The sequence below is a fragment of the Mytilus trossulus genome, chromosome 12 (assembly GCF_036588685.1).
Source record: "Mytilus trossulus isolate FHL-02 chromosome 12, PNRI_Mtr1.1.1.hap1, whole genome shotgun sequence".
NCBI lineage: Eukaryota > Metazoa > Mollusca > Bivalvia > Mytilida > Mytilidae > Mytilus > Mytilus trossulus.
In genome coordinates, this window is record NC_086384.1 from 44,814,220 (window position 1) to 44,824,271 (window position 10,052).

The 10,052-nt window shown below is 31.9% G+C and overlaps 1 long non-coding RNA gene across 1 annotated transcript; it reads left to right on the top strand.

Annotated features, from left to right (window-relative positions):
• Positions 1-272: 272 nt before the first annotated feature.
• LOC134693476 (uncharacterized) lies at positions 273-9,001 on the top strand. The gene is made up of 3 exons (XR_010102413.1): positions 273-501; positions 2,812-2,896; positions 8,907-9,001. It is a non-coding gene; the product is annotated as an uncharacterized LOC134693476 (long non-coding RNA).
• The last annotated feature ends 1,051 nt before the right edge of the window (positions 9,002-10,052 follow it).

The window sequence follows — 10,052 nt, forward strand, 5'->3', positions numbered from 1 at the left end:
CTTTTCCAAATTTATTTTACAATTCTATCATTTTGTTTAGTTTCTATACACAAAATATTGTTTTTTCCTGTATAATCCATACACAATTTGTCATTTTGTCACAACCTGTAGCTTGAGAAAATGCGCGGTGACCTATCATTTTTCTAATATTTTTGAACATGTATCAATAGATACTACATTTTGACAAAGTATGAACAAATTCTATCATTTTTATTTTAGACTCCCATACCACCTTAAGTTCTCTTATTTCGGTAATACCTCTATTTCTGCTATTAGTTCAACAGAAAAAAGGTACCTTTACAAAAATGTATGCTTCTTTCGAAGGCAGGTTGTGAACGGTGACCCCATTTTTTTTTATTAAGTATAAGATTTAAGTACGTTTATCATTTTTACAGAAACAATTTTTCCTTGTAGATGTTACAGATACATTCATACAAATGATGTTGAAGAAACAAAGAGAAAAGGAACTTGGACTGTACCATTTTGTTTGCAGCTTTTAAGGTGAAGTATACTTATTTAAATGTTTTGTAAAAATGAGAAGATGTGGTATGATTGTAAATGAAACAACTCTCCATGAGAGACCTATGAGACAAAAATTAACAACCATAGGTAACTGTACATCCTTCAACAATGATCGAGCTATACAACGTCAAGGACTTGAAATTACCAATGAACAACTTAGGGTCTGATTTATTAACAAAACATTGAACGATAAACTGTTATGATATACAGCAACAAACTACTGAATTACAAGCTCCTGAATTGAGACAGACACATGGAGTTTGTAAAACATTAAAAATGGTTGCTGGCACGAAACCCTCCTTCTAACCTATGACAGTGGTGCAACATTTCAACTAGCAAACTATAAAAATCATTTGAAAAGGGCTTAATTCAAAGATCAATACAAAGTCAAAGCACAATAAAAAATCCTAAAACAAAAACACATGAAATACACATCTGAGATTTATAGCAGTTACTGAAAGCATGTTCTAATAATCAATATTTTATCCTTGTCCTTACACAATGGGCTGAATTTCTCTTAAGGGCATACAGTACAGTTTTGATCCTGTATTTACAAGTTCGTGAAAATTTGCATATAGGCTATTTTTTACCTGATTAAATCAAATATGTAATAAAAAATATACCTTCATGTGCTACTTTTTGAGAAAAATGAGGTCGAAATTTTGTATATTTGCTCAAAATTCAGATATGTGGCCGTATTTTCTTTTTTTTTCGAAAAAAAGACATAATTTTTTTTGTTATTAATGAATGGCTATTATCTATTTTGAATTTATTGAACCATAAAACTAATTTTTGACTCTTCACATTGAATAATCCGTGAAGCGGATTATGTAAAATGTGAAGAGTCAAAAATTAGTTTTATGGTTCAATAAAATCAAAATAAATTATGCCATTCATTATAAATAAATTTCTATCAAAATAAGGCTCAAAGGACTTTTTATATTATTTATATTAACAATAACAACGTACACACATGTTGGCGTATGAATACACAATGTCAGAGTGGGCGTGTCGCCATAAAAATTGACAACATTGAAAATAAAACTAATAATTTTAACCAATCAGAAGACAGTTAAAACACCAAATTTATTTATTAAAAGATAAACACAAATTGTTTTTTGTTAAAGTCATATGAAACGAGTGAGTGGTGAAAAATAATGTTTGTCCAATTCTTGAACCAATGGATGTATACATTCATAAACTTAGTCCTATGTGCACGATTTTATCATTATTTTCGCATATATATCATATAATCGCCAATTTTTTTCTCTCTCTGTTTGTTATGATTGAACAAATATGGCTGCTCATTAAATGCCGTGATTTGGAGCCGAGTTTAACCGATTGTCACCTTATGGTAAACAAATCACAAAAAGCATGGGTATTGAGCACGTGTTTAACATGTATAATCAGATATTTGTTTATTTCAATGACAGATCCATGCGTATTGTGGTCACCGGATTTTTACGAGGAGGGTTACGCTTCGGTCACTATGCACTATGCTGGCAGCAAGCAATTAAAAATAAGTACTCTTCTTCTAAATTTGGACAAATTAAAGAATTTTCCTCAGAAAAAAAGTATATGTACATAAGTTGTTTAATGAAAACTAACCATTTAGTTATAAAAAACATATGCTTATTTTTTTTTTAATTTGAGGTTTCTTATGACTTTAAATAATCGGTAATTTCTGAATTTTATAAGTATCCTAAAAAATTATGCATTTTTTATTCTGAAATAACTCGTAATTTTATCAAATGTTCATGAATTGAGGAAAAATATGTAATTTTTGGCTTTATGTTTATCAAAATTAAAAAAAATCCTTTATTTACAGTTTTATAAAATTTGGGTCACATAATCTCCCTGCAAATTGAAAGTCAAACAAATTGCTGTTTTGAAAAATGGGGTTCCATGAACTCGTTTTCAAATAAATTCAGTTTGAATGATAAAAATCAGTCGAAAAATGCATTTTCCCCTGGTATGTTAAAGTTTGATGTCGCGAAAATAACATTTTGCATTAGCAACGTCATTACCTCCTCTGTAACTGTATCGTATGCCCTTAAAAGCTAACCTAGACCTATAAATGAATGATTATAGCCATCACTTGATGTCATCTAAACAAATAACATATAGATGGAGAGAAATTTTAGTTTAAGTCGCAAAAATGATCAACAAGAAAAAGATAATCAAATAAGTATCATGAATGGTTGAAATTGTCAGTCAACTCCTAATTATTTAATAAATTAGCCACAGATTTTTTTGTAAGGTCTAGTTTTAATTAGGATTTTATTGTAGATAAAGGAGATAAATTTCCTCTGTTGACAAAAAAATGGTTGAGGAGTCGGAAAGTTTGACTGAAGATTAAGGATATCAAATGAAGGTAAACATAAATTTAAAGTAATGTTTATATTTGTATTAATACATGTACCTCGAGTATGCATCAAAGATGTATTGGGTAAGATGGTAATAATTGTATGTGAAACAATAAAATTTGTTTAAAGTGGGCAGTAAATGTATATTAAAACATACCATCAACATTAGCACAACTAAAAATGCAATCATAAAAGCATCTGCAAAGTTTCATAGAAATCTGTGAAAGTATGACACAGTATCCATGGTATCAGTTATTTGATGTCCATGTCATTCAAGGTGGATATTGTGTCATTGGCTATAGACAAATTTACTATTTACATGTACCCACTTTAATCGGAACAAATTTGAGGGAAGTTAACTGTTTAATGCATATGCCATTATGTTTTCTATACATGACTTAATCATCAGAAAACAGTAAACCCTTCCCCAAAATTGCACCATTTATATTTTAGAATTTACTTCTATCGGGTGTTTGTAGTGACAGAGTACCAAGATGTCTTATCACAGAGAAGGTATTAAAACCTGTTGAAAAAACATAGAATCCGAGTCAAAAGTTGATACATGTAATGTGAAAAAAGACTATTATACCACATCATCTTATTGTCGAGCCTGCAACTTTTGTTGCAGAAAGCTCGACATATATATAATGTTCTGGGGGCCAGCAGCGGAGTTAGCTGAATTCTTAAAAGCTTTATATTTTAGAAGGATGAAGACCTGGATGCTTCATACTTTGAATATATACCAAGATGCCTCAGGTTACCAAGTTTCTCTCAGTCACATGTCCAATGTTCTTGACCTAATTTTCATGGTTGAGTGTCTACTTGAAGAAAAAGTCAAGATTTTTATACGACTGCAAAAATTCAAAATTTTGGTCGTATATTGGTATGAGGTTGGCGTCGTTGTCGTTGTCATCCGAAGACATTTGGTTTTCACACTATAACTAGTATAAGTAAATAGAAACCTATGAAATTTAAACACAAGGTTAAAGACTAGAAAAGGAAGTTTCAAATTGATTTTGGGAGTTTTGGTCCCAACAGATTAGGAGTTAGGGGCCAAAAAGGGCCCAAAAAAGCATTTTTCTTGGTTTTTGCACAATAAATTTAATAGTATAAGTGAATAGAAATCTATGAAATTTTAACACAAAGTTTATGACCACAAAAGGAAGGTTGTTATTGATTTTGGGAGTTTTGGTCCCAAACAGTTAAGGAATGAGGGTCCAAAGGGTCCAAAATTAAACTTTGTTTGATTTCATCAAAAAATGAATTATTTGGGTTCTTGTATGTATGTCAAATCTAACCGTGTATTTAGGGTGCAATCAACAGTTTTTTTCTATGACGTCATATTTTGAGGGACCATCTATAATTGACCCTTAGTGGTGTTAATGTTAATGAAGATACTTGTATAAAACTAGATATCATTAGAATCAGAATTTTCTCTAGTTTATAATGAAATAAAAATAAATTGTACTTTTAATAGTACCAAAAAGTTTTATCCAGAGAAAATGGGAAAAACATTGCCTAATCTATGCATAAAAAACATGAAATCAGGCCATGTGCACACCCATGCAGACATGATACATGCACATTTTTCATATTCAAAACAGTATGAATTTCATAGGTTTTTACCTGGTCTTTCTAAAAATTTATGCTTCAGGCTATGTTCTCCTGCTTCGAAAAGAGATACAGTGGGTGCAAATTTTTAGTTTTTTATACGAAACTGTTTATAGCACCCCTAGATTTTTAATTTTTGGTCCTGTTTTCAAATTGGTCTACATTAAGGTACAAAAGGTCCAAAATTAAACTTTGTTTGATTTTAACAAACGGTCGGTAGGGTGGGCGGCAATCAAATGTTGTCCGTGCATTAACTCGAGAACCGTTCAACCAAGGCTTTTAAAATTTTAATATGTTGTTACTGACAACTAAATGAAGGTCAAGTTCAATAATGGCCATTTTGACTTTAACTGTTCAGGAGTTATGGTTCTTGAAAGATTGAAAAATGGCGTTTCCAGTCGTGTCCGTGCATTTACGCATGAACAGTTCCACCAAAGCTTCCCAAATTTTAATATGTTGTTACTGGTGACAAAATGGAGGTCAAGTTCAATAATGACGATTTTGACTTTTACCGTTCAGGAGTTTTGGTTCTTGAAAGATTGAAAAATGGTGTTTCCAGTCGTGTCCGTGCATTTACGCATGAACTGTTCTACCAAAGCTTCCCAAATTTTAATATGTTGTTACTGGTGACAAAATGGAGGTCAAGTTCAATAACGACGATTTTGACTTTTACCGTTCAGGAGTTATGGTTCTTGAAAGATTGAAAAATGGTGTTTCCAGTCGTGTCCGTGCATTTTCTCATGAACCATTCAACCAAAGCTTTTCAAATTTTAATATGTTGTTACTGATGACAAAAGAGAGGTCAAGTTCAATAATGACGATTTTGTCTTTTACTGTTCAGGAGTTATGGTTCTTGAAAGATCATAAAATGGTGTTTCCATTCACGTTGTTGCATTTACTCACAAACCATTCAATCTAAGCTTTTCAAATTTTAATATGTTGATACTGATGACAAAATAGAGCCCCTCTGAGGTCAAATTTGATATTGACAATTTTCACTTTCACCAATCATCAGTAATGGTTCTTGTGATATTGCCAGGACACAAATAAATGCTAATAAATCCGGTTTGCTGTCGTTGTGACAGCCTCTTGTTGATTATGGACTGTTGGTCCAAATCGGGGTTCAAATTAAACTTTGTTTGATTTCAACAAAAATGGGGTTCTTTAATATGCTGAATCTAACTGTGTATTTAGATTTTTAATATTTGGGCCCGCGGTTATCAAATTGATCCACATTGTCATGCTTGAGGTCTAAAGGGTCTAAAATTGCACATTATTTGATTTCATCAAAAATTGAATTCTTGGGGTTCTATGATCATGATGATATGCTGAATCTAACCATGTATTTATATTTTGGATATTTGACCATAATAGGTAAATGTCCAATTTAAAATTTATAAGTTTTTTTCTTGCCTTGACGGAGTAAAAAAATGAGACATAGGTATGGTGTTCCCCGCGGCGGCAGCATCAACAATGTATTAGTTTGTGATTAGGTCAATTTATGGTGAACCACTAGTGGTAGGTCAATGATATTTGGTATGCAGTTGTATTTATATATATATAAGCATTGGCATATTTCATTTTCATGGAGATTTTTTGACTCCACCTCCTTAGTCATGGTCTATAGACTTTAATAATTTTGCTAAGTTAATATGTATTAGTTTGTGAAAAGGTCAGTTCAAGGGGAACCATTAGTGGTAGGCCAATGTTAATTGGTGTTCAGTTTTATAAACATTAGCACATCTCATTTCCATGGAGAATATTTGGCCCTGCCCCCTCAGTCATGGTCTATTGACTTTGAAACTTTTGCTTAGTTTACATGTATTAGTTTGTGATAATATCAGTTTAAAGTGAACTGCTAATATTAAGTCAATGATATTTGGTATGCAAATTTATTGTCATTTGAAAGTGTTGTTTTCATGGAGATTATATAGCCCCACCCCTGATCAGGGTTCATTGACTTTGAAACTTTTACATAGTTTAAAAGTTAATGTTTGTGTTTAGGTTCGTTTAAATGGAACTACTTATTATGAGTCAATGGTAATTGGTATGCAGTTGTATTATATTTATCATATCTATATCTCTCATTCCATGGAGATTGTTTAGCCATGTACCTTCAGTCATTGTTCATAGCCCTGAGACTTTGAATATTTGCATAACTTACATGTTAAAATATTGCTATTTAATTTCAACATTGCATTATCAAAATTACATGAATATTTGCATAACTTACATGTTAAAATATTGCTATTTAATTTCAACATTGCATAATTAAAATTACATGAATATTTGCATAACTTACATGTTAAAATATTGCTATTTAATTTCAACATTGCATTATCAACATTACAAAAAGGCGATACATATCTCTGTGATAACAGTTTATTAAGTGTAAGTTCTTAGACCACATTCATTCTGTGTCAGAAACCTATCTTGTGTCAACTATTTAATCACAATCCAAATTCAGAGCTGTATCAAGCTTAAATGTTGTGTCCATACTTGCCCCAACTGTTCAGGGTTCGACCTCTGTGGTCCTATAAAGCTGTGCCCTGCGGAGTATCTGGTTTGTAAAGTGAAATTCTCTCTTATTATACGTAAGTAATAGGATAACTATATTTGGTATGTGAGTACCTTGCAAGGTCCTCATGGCTGTCATACAGTTTTCACTTGACCTGGACCTCCTTTCATGGATCAGGGAACAAGGTTAAGTTTTGGTGGTCAAGTCCATATCTCAGATACTAAAAGCAATATGTCTAGTATATTTGGTGTATGGAGGACTGTAAGGTGTACATGTCCAACTGGCAGGTGTCATCTGACCTTGACCTCATTTCCATGGTTCAGTGATTATAGTTGAGTTTTTGTGGTTTTTTTTCTGTTTTTCATATACTATTTGCAATAGGTCTAATATATTTGGTGTATGGAAATAATAACAGAATGATTGTTAGGTGTACATTTCTAGCTGGTATGTGTCATCTGCCCTTGACCTCATTTTCATGGTCAGTGGTCAAAGTTAAGTTTTTGAATTTTTGTCTTTTTATCTAATACTATATGCAATAAGTCTACTGCTATAATAACTATATTAGGTGTATGGAAATATATTAGTTGTATGGAAGAATTATTAGCTGTATAGATGTGTGCCTTGTATGGTTCATCTCACCTTGCCTGTCCTTGGCCTCATTTTCATGGTTTAGTGGTAAATTTTTAGTTTTTTTGGTTAATGTTAAGGTTATATTTCAATTGTAATAAAGCTTTATTTTAAGGACTACAAAAGAAGGCGAGACATTTCAGCGTGTGCACTCTTGGTTTTATATTAAACCCTAGAAAGAAGCTACAGATTAATGTTAACTGCAAAAATACTAAAACTCGTTTATTAATTAGATCATGTAGATACAGGAAATGAAAATATTTGGAAATTTTTTATCTTAAAAATGGTTATGCTTATATATTCAAGTTTCACTGAATTCCAAGAAGGGTTTCCACAAATAACAATGACTGATTTTCAAAATGATCATCATGTAAAAATGAAGAAATGTGCTAAGATTACCCATGAAAACTATCTTTATGAACAATGACAGTTCAGTGGTTTGCTTTCAGCCTTTAGCAAAAATAATTACCATATATATTGTAATAAGCTATTAATAAAAGCCCCCCATTGTAAAATGTTAAACAATTAAAAAGTAAAAAACAGCGTCCTGATTTTTATAAGTTCGAAGAATAAAATTGAGTCATATTATGGTATGATGTTGTTGTTAGCCATGTATGTCGACACATATGGTTTACGGATAATTATATAGTTTAAGATAATGGATATCCATGAAATTTTACACAAGGTTTAATACCAAAAAGGAAGGTTGGGTTGATTTTTGGGGTGATGGTACCAACAGTTTAGAAATTAGGGGCAAAAAAGAAGCATTTTTGTAGTTTCCAGACATTAACTTGTGTGCCAGTGTACTAATCTCTCTGAAATTGTTCTTCAAGGTTCCATATCACAAAGGGTAGACTGGAATTGTTTAAAGGGGTAATATTGCCTCAAACGTTCAGGAAATAGGGGGTCAAAAACGCATTTTTCTAATTTCCAGACAATATTTTGTGTTTAAGTGTATGGATTTCTTTAAAATTGTACTGCAAAGTACCATACCACAAAGGAAAAGGCTGGGATTAAGTTTTGGGGTAATTACTGAAAGAGGGTTGAAAAAAATTGGGGGAGGGGGATTTTTTTTCTCATAATTTTGATCAAAATCCAAATACAGACAGTCTATCAAGCTTGAATATTGTGTCCAAACATGCACCAACTGGTCAGTCAAATAACAAGGCTGCGCTGCACATCATTTTCTTCATCATATTAATCTGACATGTTAAAGTTTGTACATTATGAAGTTACTAACCTGTTGATTTTGTGTATTTCAGATTATTATTGAAAAAAGAGAACTTTGAAGTACTAGGAGAATTTGAAAACATCTTGGTGAAATAGTTTGACTGATTATGACAGAAAATCAAAAGAAATGACGAAAAATTACACATCTTATCAAAATAGTACTTCTAGAAACTAAAAGCTACTTGCAATTTTCACTGGTTTTGAGATCAGTTATAGTCTGACAAGGAAAGAATTTAATGAACATGAGTATGATGCCTCTTGATAAATATAAAAACATATTGACTGTAAAATAATTTCCAGTTACCAATTATATCTGTTGTTTACAAAATTTGTTATTTGGAAATATCTGTTGAACGTTTTGAAATTAAAATGTGTTAACTTAAATGATTTAAGAATTGAAGTCTTTAAATGATACAAAAGCAAGGTTACATGGAATGATTGCAATTAAGACAACTACTAGCCCTGCATAATAGGGCACTGATGTAAACAAGTACAGGTCACCTGAAGTCTTCAACAATAAGCAAAAGCCTTAGTTTAAAGATTTACATGGGCTTATTAAGTCCCAAGATAATGCTATCTACATCATTTGTTGTCAAATTTTTGTTTGTATGTTTCTGATGAAGCTTAATTAAAATAAGCCCAGCACACCTAATTTCAAAAGAGAAAGCTAATAGACAAATTTAAGCAACAAAAAAAATAAGGAAATCCATTTAATATGGCAGACAGCAACCAAACACAACCAGTGGACATAATAACATGTTTTTGAGTGCTCAAACTGCACTATAACATTAATTCCGGCATGGGAAGAACAAAAAAATTGCGAAAGCAAACTTACAGATCTTACATTTTTGGGTTGAAGTTTTGACGACTTGCATGTACATGTATAATATATACAAAAAGTTAGCTGCTATTGAGACAAAGGCAAAAATCATAGTGCAACAAATAAAATTGAGAAAGGAAATGGTGAATATGTCAAAGCGACAACCACCCGACCATAGAGCAAACAACAGCCAAAGGCAACCAATGGGTCTTCAATGTAGCGAGAATTCCTGCACCCGTAGGTGTCCTTCAGCTGGCCCCTAAAATATGCATAATAGTACAGTGATAATGGATGTCATACTAAACTCCGAATTATACACAAGAAACTAAGATTTAAAATCATACAAGACTAACAAAGG